This window comes from Mytilus trossulus, chromosome 13 (genome assembly GCF_036588685.1).
Source record: "Mytilus trossulus isolate FHL-02 chromosome 13, PNRI_Mtr1.1.1.hap1, whole genome shotgun sequence".
Lineage (NCBI taxonomy): Eukaryota > Metazoa > Mollusca > Bivalvia > Mytilida > Mytilidae > Mytilus > Mytilus trossulus.
Window position 1 is genome coordinate 61,318,992 of NC_086385.1, and position 17,907 is coordinate 61,336,898.

At 31.3% G+C, this 17,907-nt stretch overlaps 1 long non-coding RNA gene across 1 annotated transcript; it reads right to left on the reverse strand.

The window, feature by feature from the left end:
• Positions 1-1,333: 1,333 nt before the first annotated feature.
• On the reverse strand, positions 1,334-9,907 carry LOC134695008 (uncharacterized). The gene is made up of 4 exons (XR_010102671.1): positions 9,752-9,907; positions 6,997-7,138; positions 4,662-4,765; positions 1,334-1,603 (listed from the first exon to the last, which is right to left on the reverse strand). It is a non-coding gene; the product is annotated as an uncharacterized LOC134695008 (long non-coding RNA).
• Positions 9,908-17,907: the final 8,000 nt, after the last annotated feature.

The window sequence follows — 17,907 nt, forward strand, 5'->3', positions numbered from 1 at the left end:
GTGAGCTTTTCTCATCACTTTGCGTCAGGCGTCCATCGTCGTCCGTCGTCGTTAACTTTTACAAAAAAAACTCCTCTGAAACTACACAGGCAAATTTTGTTCACGTAAATATCACGTGAAATTCACGTGAATTTCACGTGAAATTTTTCACGTGAGATTCAACTCAAACGAGCTTATACATGAAACTCACGTGAAATTTTTCACGTGAATTTCACGTGAATCTGATGTGAAATTCACGTGAATTGAGATTAACGTGAAATTCACGTGAAATTTTACATGTGAAATTCACGTGAATTGAGCCTTCACGTGAAACTCACGTGAACTTTTCACGTGAAATTAACGTAAATCGAGCTTCTTTTAAAAAAAATGAAATTAAAGTGAATTCACCCTCAATCACACAAATTTCACAGGATTTGAGCTAATTTAACATTCTTCTTAGTCTTGACCATGTGTTCATACTTCCATCCTATTTCTACTTTCTTTGTTTCCAAATGTTTTTGGTCTTAAACGAAGAAAGCAATAAAATCATCACAGGTTATAAATAATATCCAGGGCACCTTAGTTCACTCCTAGAACTATTTTGGTTGTGTTGGAGTCTCAATCCTTATTTGTAAATGATTTATGGACTTTATAGGAGATGTTTGCACTGATGTATATTTCATTTCAGTTGATTTTTATTATGTATGTATGAATAAGTCATATTGTGTGGTCATCAGTTTTGATACAAACCAATCACATAATATGGAAAAGTACCTGCACAAGATGCCAATTCTTTTTAAGAAGGTTTTAAAGAAGAAAAAACAGTTCACCTCACAACATATGCATGTACCCATTTAAAGCCAGAAAGCGTTTCAGTGGTTGTATTAAATTTCATCTTAACTAAAAGAAAATATTCAAAGAATTTGATGTTGATGGCTATTCTCGATTCATAGATCCTGGCATATCTTTAAGACACCGGTCTTTTGTTGAGGACTGCATGTTAGAACCTAAATGCCTTCAGGTGTTTTTGTTGTAGTATTCATTGCTGTCTGATTGATGTTTACCTCATATCTATTGTACTAATAAACTAAAATAGAAAGTTCTGTGAAATATAGCTGATATATATACAAATGTACCATATTGAAAGTCTCTCTGTAATTTACAATCATTTACTTCTTATTTCATATATGCAAAAATAGTTTGTTTTTCTCATTTTAACCCTGATCTTAAGGTTAATGCATAATGTTGATCTCAAAGCTTGGCTGCACAATAAGCTAAAAAAAATTGTTATTTCATTTTTTATATAAAATTCATTTTAAAACGTTTTCATTTTTTACTGTAACATGTGTGTTGACACAATAATTTGAATTGTATTATAATTCTGAAAGTACTTGAGGTTGAAAAAATATACACAATAGTTAATTCCAGTTGGTTTACACTTCTTGAATACACCACTACTTTGACTCTGTTAATAATGTTTAAGACTCCTCTTCTGCATATAATTGCGTTTTGTTCCCAAGGATTCCTTTATACATTTGCACTTATCATCCTAAGATGTTGCTCCAATAATAAAATCCTGTAATGCATACTTAGCAATCAGACATTGGAATACTTCCTACAGTTCCTGTAATATAACAAAATCAGCATGTTTGTATTTGTAGTCAAGCAAAAAAGATTACATCAATTTAACATGTTTAATCTCCAATGATTTATCAAACTTATAAAAGGAGATAACTGTAATTTATTTTAAGCTTTGACATGATCAATTGGTGATTTGATGGTGATTATTATTTACCCAGTTAACATAACCAATCATGACTGTTGTGAACGTTAATTATCGCGGCAGTACCTTTTTGTAAACGTTACGTCGTTACCGGCAAATTTGACAGTTGCCGATTTAACGTTACGAAATTCCGCCAACATGTGGCGTTCGAATAGCATCTTTGTTTTCTAGCTTGTTATGAACCTTACATTTCTTTAGTTACTTGTATTAACATGCTTTATATTGTTAAATCGGTGTCGAGACGTACGAAATCATGCTTGCTTTCTTTATAATTCATTTTTATGTACGTACTGACAGTTATTTACATGATAAACCTTGACCGGTAAGGAACTATATTCTTACACGCAAGGATAAGGTGTGCTAAGAACTATAACCAGATGCTCCGCAGGGCGTAGCTTAATACGACCGCAGAGGTTGAACCCTGAACGGTTGGGGCAAGTATGGACACAACATTCAAGCTGGATTCAGCTCTAAATTTGGATTGTGATTAAATAGTTGACACAGCGTTAGGTTTCTGACACAGAATGAATGTGTTCTAATGAACTTAAAATTTTTATTTTCTCTTAGAGCAATTCACTATGCTGTTGAATATTAATCCTCTCAAAAAAATGTTTGAAGAAATTTTCTTTTTATTTATGAAATTTCAAATGAGAAAAATTGAACCCAATTTTTTTAATCACATCCCCCTTTCCCTTATTCCAAAACTAATCTCAATTAAAATTTCTAATGGAGTTTGCAACAATAACTACTCATTTAAATACATCATAAAATATTAAGATGTAAAAAAACTGCTTGTTATCACTGAATGGTAAAGATTATTTCAATTTATCAGTTGGTAGTAAAAAGTGAATATACATTGTATATTGTATATAACAAAGATTTAAGTTGATTCTGAACAAAGAAAGATAACTCCAATTAAAAAAAATTATTGCTATTGCACAATATTGTGCATTTAGTTAGATATTTCTTGCTTACTATTCTGGACAAAGAAAGATAACTCTAATTAAAAAAAATAATTAGCTATTTCACAATATTGTGCAATATTGTGCAATTAGATATTTCTTGACATTGCGCAATACTGTGCAATTGAAAAGACTTGCTATTGCACAATACTTAATATAATAATTTTAGATCCTGATTTGGACCAACTTGAAAACTGGGCCCATAATCAAAAATCTAAGTACATGTTTGGATTCAGCATATCAAAAAACCCCAAGATTTCAATTTTTGTTAAAATCAAACTAAGTTTAATTTTGGACCCTTTGGACTTTAATGTAGACCAATTTGAAAACAGGACCAAAAATGAAGAATCTACATACACAGTTAGATTTGGCATATCAAAGAACCCCATTTATTCAATTTTTGATGAAATCAAACAAAGTTTAATTTTGGACCCCGATTTGGATCAACTTGAAAACTGGGCCAATAATCAAGAATCTAAGTACATTTTTAGATTCAGCATATCAAAGAACCCAACCCATTCATTTTTTGTCAAAATCAAACTAAGTTTAATTTTGGACCCTTTGGACCTTAATGTAGACCAATTTGAAAACGGGACCAAAAGTAAAGAATCTACATACACAGTTAGAATCGGCATATCAAAGAACCCCAATTATTCAATTTTGATGAAATCAAACAAAGTTTAATTTTGGACCCTTTGGGCCCCTTATTCTGTTTGGACCAAAACTCCCAAAATCAATACCAACCTTCCTTTTATGGTCATAAACCTTGTGTTTAAATTTCATAGATTTCTATTTACTTATACTAACTTTATGGTGCGAAAACCAAGAAAAATGCTTATTTGGGCCCTTTTTGGCCCCTAATTCCTGAAATGTTGGGACCAACACTCCCAAAATCAATACCAACCTTCATTTTGTGGTCATAAACCTTGTGTTAAAATTTCAAAGATTTCTATTCACTTTTACTAAAGTTAGAGTGCGAAAACTAAAAGTATTTGGACGACGACGATGACGCAGACGCCAACGTGATAGCAATATACGACGAAAATTTTTTCAAATTTTGCGGTCATATAAAAACCGGACTTTTCTTATAACGAAACCAATTTGAACCGAGCTTGAAAGAATACAAGAGGTAATAACGCATACACGAAAAACACATTCAAACGTTTTAACATATTGTATTTCATTTACCTGTATTTATTATTATTGATAATAATAATCTCTGATACTTTTAAAAGTTGTTTAGTCATTATTTAATATCCAGAAACCAAAGATATTGTTTTAAATTAAAGATTGGCAACAATCTTTACAATGACCCATAAAACAAATACTGTCAAGCAAATAATACCAAGTCCAAGGTCAGAAAAACCAAGGCAGACAGACATGTGCACCTTGCAATCATTACCTACACCAAATTTAGTTGATCTCTTAATTAATTATAGCTTGTATATAGTATACAACAAACAGACCAAAATATGAAACTTATTATTGACCAATGAACCATGAATATCAGGTCATGGTAAGATGAACCCTGCCCAGACAGACATGTACACTATACAATCAGTTGCAGACAAGACAAAAATGGCATGATTCATGATACCAGTAATTGTTTAATCTTGGTCAAGCTCTTTTGATAATTTTCCTCAAACAACAAGCATAACACATGGGAATATTAATATGAAATAAGAATTGAAATCCTAGGAAATACAGATAATAAAATTATATTCTCATAAATTTATATGGACTGAAAAATGGTAACTAAATGCCTAATTCCATACATGTATATAGCAGATTAACTTTACCATTGATCTGTTGATTGATAGTATTTTTTTTATTTTGTCAGTTTGTGTAGACTCCTTTTTAAATTTGCACAGGCATGACAGGATTCTGCATCTTTGTTATATACCATTTTGACTACAAATACTGTAACAAATACATACCAGTTTAAGTTACATGTACTGTTGATCTAGAGTCTCCTCTACATGTATATCTAATCAATTCATTCATTTATTGTATAGCTTCACTTCCACTTACATCTTGGGAGCTACAAATATGTAATTGTTAAAATTTAAATTCCATTAACATGATTAATTATTATAAATATATAAGCCCTGAACCTGATAAATGTTTTCCAAATAAAAAAATAGGAATACAACTGGAAATTCATTTACCTTAGATATATATGTCAAATTCACACAACCAACTGTTGTAAAAAATATTTGCCAAGAGCAGTGAATCGGATAATTAGGTCAGACACTCACAGACATTTTTAGATTTTTTGGTTGAAATACAGACATAATAGAGGAAAAAAATCAAATTTCTCTTTCGGTCAGACAAACCCTAGTCAGTTTGGCACAGACTGCAACGTTAACAGAGAAAACAATGGATTTATTTTTACAACCAATAAGTGAACATCACTAGCAAAATGACTAGTACTAGTTTTCTAGATTGAACTGTTGCACATTTTGTCAGGATCATTAACAGTTGTATTGTTCTGTTCATCGTTGAAGGTCATAATAAAAGTGGCCTAAAAGTGCTTGCATCCCCTTCATGTTGAACATGGCTGATCATGATCATTTTTTTATTGGCAATCCTACCACATCTCCTTATTTTTAATTTACTAAAAATTTTCAATCTTCAAGAATTAAATTCTATTCATATACAAAAAAAATGTACACCTCTACTTTTGCATAGACTGCTAGGTACTATTTCTGAGACTGTACCAAAAATATGTATTACTGGAAATCCACTTTTAATATTCAGTACTATTTTGTAACTTTAAAATTATTGTAATTTTAGGTACTGTATTTTTGTACTAAAATAATTGGTATAGAAATAATAAAATTTGGTATAGAAATAATACCCACAGTGATCACAATATTCCATGTTGGAAAATCATAACTTTAAGAAATTTGAAATAGACAAGTACTGTAAAATACATGTACAGAATGTCCAGTACTATAATTTTATAGAACAGAAATAGTACCTGCAAAAGTAGCAGTGAACATGTACATGTACATTGTATATACCTGTAATCAATTAAAGGTAATCTGATCAGCACTATGAAGCAATGTCATTAATATTCAAAACACTCTGCCATTATCAGAAATCAAATTAATCTAAACTCCAATGACATTCTATATATATGTGCTAAACACTCAAAACTTTTTTAATACCACAATCTGACAGAATTCATAGATATACATGTACACAATCATCATTAAGTATAAAAAAGAAGATGTGGTATGATTGCCAATGAGACAACTGTCCACAAGAGACCAAAATGACACAGACATTAACAACTATAGGTCACCGTACAGCCTTCACAAATGTGCAAAGCCCATACTTAATAGTCAGCATACAAGGTAACTTGTGCTCACCTTGGTCTATGTGCATATTAAACAAAGGACACAGATGGATTGATGACAAAATTGTGTTTTGGTGATTGTAATGTGTTTGTAGATCTTACTTTACTGAACATTCTTGCTACTTACAATTTTCTCTATAATAAACTTGGACCTTTAGCAATGTTTAGTTACAAAGGAAAATATTTTTAAAAAATTTACACAAGTAAGTTTACCAAATTAATGTAAATTGTTCAAAATTGACTATAAAGGGCAATAACTCCTTAAGGAGTCAATTGATGGTCATTTTTGTCATGTTGACTTATTTGTATATCTTACTTTGCTGAACATTATTGCTGTTTACAGTTTATCACTATATACTAGATATCAGCCAAAATCTACATTTTACCCCCATGTTCTATTTTTAGCCATGGTGGCCATCTTGGTTGGTTGGCTGGGTCATTGGGCACATTTTTTAAACTAGATACCCCAATGATAATTGTGGCCAAGTTTGGTTAAATTTGGCCCAGTAGTTTCAGAGGAGAAGATTTTTGTATAAGTTTACAGACTACGGACGCCAAGGGATGAGAAAAGCTCACTTTTTGTTGGATGCTGCATCATAATTATTACAAGTTAAATGAATGCAAGTCATTAAGTACATATATGTAGTTACTACACAGCTACTTTTGCATAGGTACTAATTAAAGTAAATTTCCAGTACTGCATATTTTAGTACAGAAATAGTACCTACATGTATGCAAAAGTAGGTGTGTAGTACATAATATTTGAAGATAAAATAAAGGATTTAATCTAATTATTATCAGTCTCTGGTCAGAAATGAAGCCACACAACAGCGAAATGTAAGTCTCAGAGATGCACATACAATCATTGTATATACATTTGTACATGTATGATGAAGATTAATACTTACCATTGGCTGTCAACATACATTTTATGTACATATAAAAATGGACTGTCAGGCATTGAATCATTTGACCCTGCATATAGGTTCCTTCATTCCAGTATCAGTCATTATCCATAGTCAACTCCTCTGTCCATTCCTTGTTATATTGCTGAAAGGGAGAAAACAGTATTTAGCATGTGGACACAATAATATTCAAAGAGTTTTGCAAACAATTAGATTATAATATCCATGAATTTCTTTCTATTTGTATTAGACTTGGAATTGTACTAATTATCTACATGTATCAAATATCATGAGCCTGTGTCGAGCCTGTGTCGCTCACCTGTCTTCACTGTTGTTTTAAAAATCACAATTAATAGCATTAGATACCCTTTAAATGATTGAGGCAAAGTTTGATTAAATTTGGCACAATAACTAAAAGCAGGTCATCCCATTCATTGTCATGATTGTAGTCTTACAAAAGTAACTGAAGACCCTCCCCCTTTTTGTCATTATTAAATTAGTTTTCAAATTTTTACCATTTGAAATTGATTTTTATACAATTTTCCCTTACACTTCAATAATAAACCCCTTTGATCTTATTTTTTTACCACTTTGGTATCGAACCCTGAGGCTCAATTTCATAGAGATCCATAGAAAGGTACACTGTATGGGATTTGCTCATTGTTGAAGGATGTACTGTGACCTGTAGTTTTATAATATGTTAACCTCTATGTCATTTAATCTTGGGTGATGGGAAATAATACCATATCTTCTTATATCTATATATTCGTTCAGATGAACATATACAAATGGTGCACAATGTACATGTATATTATTCAAGGGTTTAATGTTTGGATACCAGAAATCCTTGTTTTTTACCCATAATTATAAAAAGGTTTAGTCCATTACCCCAAAAAGTAATCCAAATCTTCCTTTTGAGGTATGGAACTTACAATGCTACATGTACAAAGTGGTACAATTTTATAGAGATCCTACACATACACAATTTATTGCCATGAAACATGAAAAATGCTTGTTTTGGACCATAATTCCAGATCAGTTTCTGCTAAAATAAAATAGTCTGAACTGAAACAAATGTTACACTTGATATGCAACTTGTCATGGAAAAACTATACAATAACCATGATAAATCATAATAATCAGATCAATATCTTCAAGCATATATACATATAACCCCAAAAAAAGAAATAAACTGATTATTTGCATGAACTTAGTACATAGCTCTGCAAAAATAAAACATCTGAAGTTATTTTTTCTGAACAGAATATTTAGAGCTTCATTTGTAAACTTGTTACTGCTTGTCATAATCTAAAATAAAAATATCTATAATAAGGGTGATGTTTAACCCTCCCCCCCCTCCCACTTTCTGTATATGTATGTGCCAGTCCCAGGTCAGGAGCCTGTAATTCAGTGGTTCTTCTTTGTTGCTTTGTTTGTTACATAATGATATTTGTTTTTTGTTCATTTTTTTTGTTTATTAATTCTGCCATTAGTTTTCTTGTTTTAATTTTTTACATGCACATTTGTGATTTTGGGACCTCCCATCAGGGTTGGCAAAAACCCGGGTTTTATGAGTATTGCCCAGCCCAGTGGGAAATACTGGGAAAACCCGGGTTTTACTGAGTAATACTGGGCAATACTTGGTAATATAGAATACTGGCCTGAATTTTAAAGAGAATTCATTTATAAAACACAAATGCAATACATTTTTAAGATATATATAAACCTATTTTTATTTTTACGATGTTCCGGACCATATGAGTATTTGGACCGTACGCGTACGGTCCGGACCGTATACGTATACTCGTACGGTCGGACCGTATGAGTGTACGCGTACGGTCCAGCTGATCATACGTTTTGGGATCATATTGGTTAAATTTAAACAAACATTTATCAAAATCTTTATTTTTAGTTATACAAATTGTTATTATTACAAAATAGAAGGCCGATGATAAAGTGAATAAGCGAACAATTGAAATTAAATATTTGCTTAATTGTATATCCGTGAATTCTATTTTTTTTACTCTCGCCAAAGGTGACACTTGATTTTAATAAGAACGTCGTATTTTTTCACATTTACATGTTTTGTTAATGCATGTTCCTTTGCGTATGCATTTCTTTTGTAAAGTTCATAAATATTCTAAAACAGTTGTCCTCCCACATTATGTTTACATCCGGGAATACCCGGGTTTTCCCGCCCCAGTAAAACCCGGGCGGGTTATACTTTGCCAACCCTGCCTCCCATACATGTAAATGTAGCTGAGTATGTGATATTGGCTTTGCTTATTGTTGAAGGCTGTACAGTGACCTTAAGCTGTTACTTTCTGTGTCATTTGGTGTCTTGTGGAGAGTTGTCTCATTGACAATCAATTCCACATCTTTTTTATATTGTATCATCTTGTTGTAGTTATCATGGTTATTGATTCATACCATTTTGCCAGTTCAAGACTTACAAAAATGTATGGGAACATTTCCCTCCCCTAACTGGAAATCCCCTGGCCCTTGTGGTAGTTTTCTATAAATTGTTATCCAAATATGTTTGATTAAGAGAAATCAACACAATTGTTTTCCTTATGATATGACGTTAAATGGTATCTAATGTAAAAAGTGAGGTACAGCCACCTGCAGAATAAGAGTGTTCACCAGATTAGGTATTTGTGCTGGATTTCAGTTACTGCTAGCAAGTCGAAGATGAAAACATTCAGTCATTGCAGATTTCTGTTTATTCCTGCACTATTAAATCATTTGTTTGAGTTACCTGTAGTATATTCTCGAGTATTTATTACTATTCATAGCTCCTTGATATTGGTTGTCTTGTTAAATTAGCCAAAACAAATACTATTGTTGTTGACAATCGGCTGCGTCCTTCTCTTCAAAACGCGTCATAATCTGTATCTTTCAAGCGTTTTAAAAAATCCGAATCCGGACTAGAGATTGGCGGATATTTTGCTGATGGTCAAAGCATTTCTCCATATAAAAAAAAGGTATCCCCCTTCTTTTAATATATACTATACAAATTCTTGGAACATATAAATAATTATTTTGTTTATTAGCATCCTTTACAAAGGAGCACCTCCACATGGACAACCCTTTAATAACACCCTTTAATTTATAAAATATAATAACTTATTTAACTATAATTTCAATTAATGACTAAGGGACTGTTATATTAGTGATCATTAGTTAGCATAATTACAGATTATGACTGTGATTTCATTATGTAAAATAATATATATATAAAGATAAATGTTTAACTTTAATTCAATGAGAAATAACCCAGCCTTGTCCAATTAGCAATTCATTTACCATACATAGCTTTCAAATACAAGGGCAGATCCAGAAATTTTCATAAGTGGGGGACCACTGACTGCCTAAGAGGGGGCCCGCCCAAGCCACGCTTCATTGATTCCCTATATAAGCAACCAATTTTTTTCTCCCAAAAAGGTCCACCCCTAAATCCGCCTCTGAAATAATATTTTACTGTCAGTCAATTAGTTTTCATAACATACATAAAACTTAGAATGGAAAACAATTGTCAAAGAGACAACAACCTGTCCAAATAGAAGACAATAAACAGCCTACTAATCCATCTAAGACACTGTATATTAAAGACCATAAATTTATTCATTATAAATAAAGTTAAAAAGATAATTAAAAATTTGAAATCAGTTCTTAAGCAGATTTTATGGGAAAAAGGGGATGGGGGGGATTTACCACATTCCCACGGTACCTTTTCTTTTTACAAGTCTTCTCACACTTTTTCAATATCCTGGACCCATATCTGTCAATAATTGCAACTTTATTTACTTTGCCTTTTTTTCTGAAACTATTTTCCTACATTGATTGGAAAACAATTCCCATAAGAAATTCAAATAAAAGATACACATGTATACAAAATTCCAATTTAATGACTCTACTAGATATATATATATATAAACAGTGATAGAAAATATAATTCAAAACCAACATGTTTTTGTAGTTGCATCTAACCCATTATCAAGGGAGGTAATTCATGCTTAAGAAAGGATAAATATTAATCATTTACATTGATGTACTTCTTGAGACACAAAGAATAACAGCTTTGAAATGATTCAATTTTGCAAAAAGGAAATTGGAATGAATAATAGTATGTGTAAAATTCAGGTGAATTTGTTTCTCATAATTGCATAAATTTAACTCAATAAATTTAAATTTGTCTTATTAACTCATGGTTTAATTCAGATAAAATGAAACATAACTTTCACAGGGGTTTTGATTCATGTTAATTTCAGGTGAAATTTTTCACGTAAATTTAACGTGAAATTTTTCACGTGAATATAACATGAATATTTTCACATGAATTTCACGTGAAATTAGAATTTTAAAAATTAAATAGATTCCCAGGGAATATATGATACATATAATACAAGGTATGAGATGTTGAGAAAATTTTTGATTTTCAGTTAATTTTTTATAACTTAGACACCATTCTTATTTTTTCACGTGAAATTCACGTGAAATTTTTACGTGAAATTCATGTGAAATAATTTCACGTGAAATTCACGTGAAAATTTAATGTGAATTTCACGTGAAATCTCTTCACGTGAAATTCACGTAAAAAGTTAACGTGAATTTCACGTGAAGTCACTTCACATGAAATTCATGTGAAATTCACGTGAAATTAACGTGAAATTTATGTGAAATTCACGTGAAATGAGATTCACGTGAAATTCACGTGAGCAAAATTTGCCTGTGTACTGGTTAAGTTAAAGCAAACTTGGCCACAATCATCATTCTTGTATCTAGTTTAAACAAATGTGTCCAGTGACCCGGCCAAACAACCACGATGGCCGCCATGGCTTAAAATAGAACATAGGGGTAAAATGCATTTGTTGGCTATAACTAAAAAAACAAATCATTTAGAGCAAATCTGACAATGGGTAAAATTGTTTATCAGGTCAGGATCTATCTGCCCTGAAATTTTTCAGATGAATCGGACAACCTGTTGTTGGATTGGTGCCCCTCAATTGGTAATTTTAAGGAAATTATGCTGTTTTTTTATTAGCTTGAATACTATTATAGATAGAGATAAACTGTAACAGCAAAAATGTACAACATAGTAAGACCTAAACATAAATCAAAATTACCAAAATGGTCAAATGACCCCCTAAGGATTTATGTCCTGAATAGTCAATTTTTAACAATTTTCAAAAATATGTTAATGTTTACTAACATTTTAAACTGAAACTACTGGGCCAAATTATTCTTAAATTGGCCACAATCATCTTTGGGGTATTTAGTAAAAATGTGTCCGATGACTCGGCCATCCAACTCCGATGACCGCCAGGTCTTAAAATAGAATATAGGGAGTAAAATGTAGTTTTTGGGTTATAACTCAAAAACCAAAGCATTTAGAGCAAATCTGACTTGGGTTCAATTGTTGATCAGGTGAAGATCTGTATGCCCTGAAATTTTTCAGATGGATCGGACAACCCGTTGTAAGGTTCCTGCCCCTGAATTGGTTATTTTATGGAAATTTTGCTGTTTTTTGTTATTATCTTGAATACTATTATAGACAGAGATAAACTGTAAACAGCAATAATGTACAACAAAATAAGACCTAAAAATAAGTCATCATGACCAAAATAAATAATTGACCCCCTAAATATCGATTGTCTTTTATTGTAAATTTTTAACAATTCTTATACAATTAGTAATTTTTACTAACATTTTCCACTGAAACTACTAAGCCAAGTTCATTATAAATATAGATAATTGTAAGCAACAAGGATGTTCAGTAAAGTAAGATGTACAAACACATAAAATACAATTTCGTCATGAATCTATCTGCGTCCTTTGTTTAACAGTTACAACTTGTTTTTTTTATTATTTGGATTATATACTACCATAATTCTGATATGATTTGCATATCAGCAAATACTGGAACTTGGTTGGTCCATTAGCATTTTTTTGTTTACACTTCGATACACCATGCTCCTGACACTATTTTCGTAACCTTAATTGTGATACATTCATGCGCGCTACAGAAGCCAGAAAAAAAGGTTTTACCAAACTGAGATGAAAGAAAAACACCAAAAACAAACAAATATCTGTCAATTCTGTTCTCATAAATAATAGAAAGACATTGAAAAATGTATTAGGCTTTTATAATGTATTAATTACCAATAACTTTTACATCTTTAAAGAGTGTGATGTATTAACTTGACGTCATATGAATGAATACTGGAAGGATGAAGATTATTCCGTTTCTTGTACGCCTCAAATTTGAAAGTACGTAATTTAAATGATATTTTTGAGGTAATGTTATTTCATTTTAGATTATTTTGCATTAATCAAATATCAAAAGTTTTCAGAAGAATGACATTTAAGCCTAAGAAAAAAAAAACAGTACAAAATGTGCACCCAATTTGTACAGATACTTTAATCTGAACACACAATTATGAATATTTGAATATTTGACTTTTTTTTCATTTTGTTGACTATTTTGTATTAACAAGATGGCGGCTTACTCCTAAACTACGAAATTTTAATTGAGCGTTTGAACAACAACACTTACCTGTATGGATATAACGAGCAAGTGGTCTTATACTGGACGTTAAAAACCTTAACTCAAATTTGGATAGAATTAAGCGTTTTATGTAAATAAGAAAAACAAAAAAATAGAAAAAATGCATGCACTACCTTCATACATTATGCTCAGCCGCAATATTTCAAACAGACGTATAATCACATTTCCCTTAAATGTGCATGACATAGATAACTCAATAATAAAATTAGATGATTTCGAAACGGCACCGGGAATGTTGATTATGAATCTGAAAACAATTAAAACAAATGAATTTTTTAATGCATTTAAAACGTTTTGGGAATATTGGGTTACAAGTAAGGATCGATTTAAGATCAGTCAAGTGTGGTGGGATGCAACACAATCAAAGATTTAATATCTTATTACGGAAATTAGTCAAAAACTAAACCATTTATCAAAACAAAAAAAAGTCATTGATTAAGAAGAACAAAAATAGCTTGAAACATCAATCGAAAGAATCAAATAAAGCATGTGACAACATTTAGAAATCGATAATAGAATTAAGAAATATGATATAAATAAAACAGTTTCTGCAAAAATAAGATAAAGAGAAGACGACCAAATACCTATTCAATTTAGAAAAGAAAAGAACGGGCAAAACAAATTATGACAACGGGTAAGAAAGGAAAAACGGTAAGTATACATGTGTCATTGATTCTATCTTGAATGAATAAGTAACAATGTATACTAAACATGATATACAGACGAAGCACTTTCTCACGTTTATTGGACACCATTGACTAGCGGGGCGAGTAATCGAAAAGTATCTCAATACAAATATATCGATTTTAAATCATGAAGTCACGTTTAATGCAGGAACCATTGAAAAGCTGGAGTGCGTACGGTAAGTATTGGTCACGGAAATTTGATGATAAATATAATGATGGCTTTTTTTAACTGATTCTTACCTTAACATTTGTTATGTTTGGATCACAGTCTCTGTTTAATAAAAAGGTAACAACTTTCTGGCTATTGTTCTGTGCAGCTATATGTAACGCAGTCTGTCCATTCTTGGAAAAAAATAAAACATGAAATTTGAAAGATTGTTTTTACATTTAAAATTACATTTTTATTATTGAGGTTTTAAAACGAAGTAAGATTACAAAATAGTAACTTTTTAAATACTTTTTCTGGGTATTATCTAGGTAGAGTATTCAAACTATTTTATGTAAGATAATGTTTCAGTAACATTTCTTTCTACTGCCGTATTCACAAAATCGTTTATAGCAAAAAAAGGTGCATTGTATTTTGTATTTTGTTGTAATTCAATTGTCTGCAGAGGGAAATTGTAAATAGTTTGTTTGATTTCACTGATGATGTTTAAAACCTTAAAAATAACTACTCGGAGTGTGACAGATTAAAGGGTAAATCATTATCCGTCCGTGCTTCTGTAAGTATTTTGATACTACAGTGACGAGTAAATAATGAGGAAAAATTGATATTGGCAAATGTGTGATAGTGATATAACACAAAGTGCGACAAGTTCGAACTTGAGGTTCCAACCTCATATTTATGCCTTTTGTTTTTATTAATTTTATTTATTATATAAAGTCAAGTTAAAAATAAACCCCAAATTAAAGCTATTGTCTGAACATTAACTTTGGACTAAGTAATAATAAATAAGCTTTTGTCAGTTAAAGCATGATGTTGGAATACTCAGGTATAGGATTTGGCAGGTTCTACTGTAATACAATATAAGGTTTTTATGCTTTTATATTCGTTACAAGATACGTTAAGGTATGCTTTGACATGCCAAGATGGTAACTTAATTTGAACTTACGACGTCAGAGTTATATCATTGTCATATAGAATGTATACCACAGAGAATTAATGTAGCATATAATACACACTGTTCCTGTTATCGCCCGGAAACAAATCATTCGGCTAATTAAGTACTTACAATGTCCTGCATATTCTTTTCACATCCAAATTCAATCAAAATCTGTATTACTTCTGTTTCATTATTACTAGCAGCATAGTGTAATGCATTCTTTCCATTCTGAAATTATATAACAATCTTTTTGTTAAGCTAGAGGCAGTTATTCATATGATATAAGTCTCTATGGAGACATACAGTATTTACGCAAATGTGTGTTTTTTTCTTTCATTCTAAAACGTGCAGTATATATCAATTGTATCTGCCAAACACACTAAACGTTAAAAGATGGTTTACTCTTACCAATCGTGACTTAGAATGACAGTATTGTCATTGCCATCCCACATTTTCTGATATCGTTAAAAGGATAAAAAGCTAAATGTTTATTTCATTGTTTATAACATTGAGATTTTTTTTCATGGTAAACTGTCAGGGTACAATATATTTACAGATGTAGGTGACATTGAGAGTGTCTGCTTGCATACTTGTATCCAGTGTAACTTCAGTTAGTAGTACATATAATTACGAGAGAAGAAGGGGTTATTAACCTGTAAATATAACAAATGTTTAAAGATATGGTATACGAACGTAGATGTCTTGTACATAGATGCTTTTATGAGATTAATGTCTTAATAAACTGCATTTTTGGATATGCGTTTGCATCAAAAGCATATTCCAAGTCAAGTTTCCGTTTTAAAAGGTTCTTTTGCGATTCCTTTGTAATTCTTCTTTTTTTCATGGCATGATTAATTGAGTCCAATATGTCTTTACCTCCAGAGTTTTACATTAACTTTCTATTGTATTTTTTTAATTTTATAATCTCCACAAAATGTTGAAACAAAATCAACATATTTTGTGGGATAATCAATAACGTGCAACACATTGTAATGCTAAAAGAAATACGGTAAAATTGAGAATGAAAATGGGGAATGTGCCAAAGAGACAACAACCCGACCATAGAACAGACAACAGCAGAAGGTCACCAACAGGTCTTCCATGCAACGAGAAATGCCCGCACAAGGAGGCGTCCTTTAGCTGACCCCTAAACATATATATATACTAGTTAAGGGATAATAAACACCATACTAAACTCCAAAATGTACACAAGAAACTAAAATTTCAAAAAATACAAGACTAATAAATGCCAGAGGCTCCTGACTTGGGACAGGCGCTAAATAGTGGCGGGGTTAAACATGTGGTCTTATACTGGACGTTAAAAACCTTAACTCAAAATTGGATAGAATCAAGCGTTTTATGTAAATAAGAAAACGAAAACAAAAAATAGAAAAAAATGCATGCACTACCTTCATACATTATGCTTAGCCGCAATATTTTAAACAGACGTATAAGCACATTTCCCTTAAGTGTGCATGACATAGGTACTTCAATAATAAAATTAGATGATTTCGAAACGGCACCGGGAATATGGATTATGAATCTAAAAACAATTAAGACAAATGATTTTTTAAATGCGTTTAAAACGTTTTGGGAATATTGGGTTACAAGTAAGGATCGATTTAAAATTAGTCAAGAGTGGTGGGATGCAACACAATCAAAGATTGAATATCTTGTTATGGAAATTAGTCAAAAACTAAACCATTTATCAAAACAAACAAAAAAGTCATTGATTAAGAAGAAAAAACAGCTTGAAACATCAATCGAAAGAATCAAATAAAGCATGTGACAACATTTAGAAATCGATAATAGAATTAAGAAATATGATATAAATAAAACAGTTTCTGCAAAAATAAGATCATGAACTAAATGGGCTGCAGATAAAGAGAAGACGACCAAATACCTATTCAATTTAGAAAAAAAAAGAACGGGCAAAACAATTTATGACAACGGGTAAGAAAGGAAAAAACGGTAAGTATACATGTGACATTGATTCTATCTTGAATGAATAAGTAACACTGTATACTAAACATGATATACAGACGAAGCACTTTCTCACTTTTATTGTACACCATTGACTAGCGGGGCGAGTAATCGAAAAGTATCTCAATACAAATATATCGATTTTAAATCATGAAGTCATGTTTAATGCAGGAACCATTGAAAAGCTGGAATGCGTACGGTAAGTATTGGCTTCGATCATTTGATGATAAATATAATGATGCCTTTTTTAACTGATTCTTACCTTAACATTTGTTATGTTTGGATCACAGTCTCTGTTTAATAAAAAGGTAACAACTTTCTGGCTATTGTTCTGTGCAGCTATATGTAACGCAGTCTGTCCATTCTTGGAAGAAAATAAAACATGAAATTTGAACGATAGTTTTTACATTTAAAATTACATTTTCATTATTGAGGTTTTAAAACGAAGTATGATTACAAAATAGTAACTTTTTTAAAAACTTTTTCTGGGTGTTATCTAGGTAGAGTATTTAAACTGTTTTATGTAATATAATGTTTAAGTAACATGTCTTTCTAATGCCGTATTTACAAAATC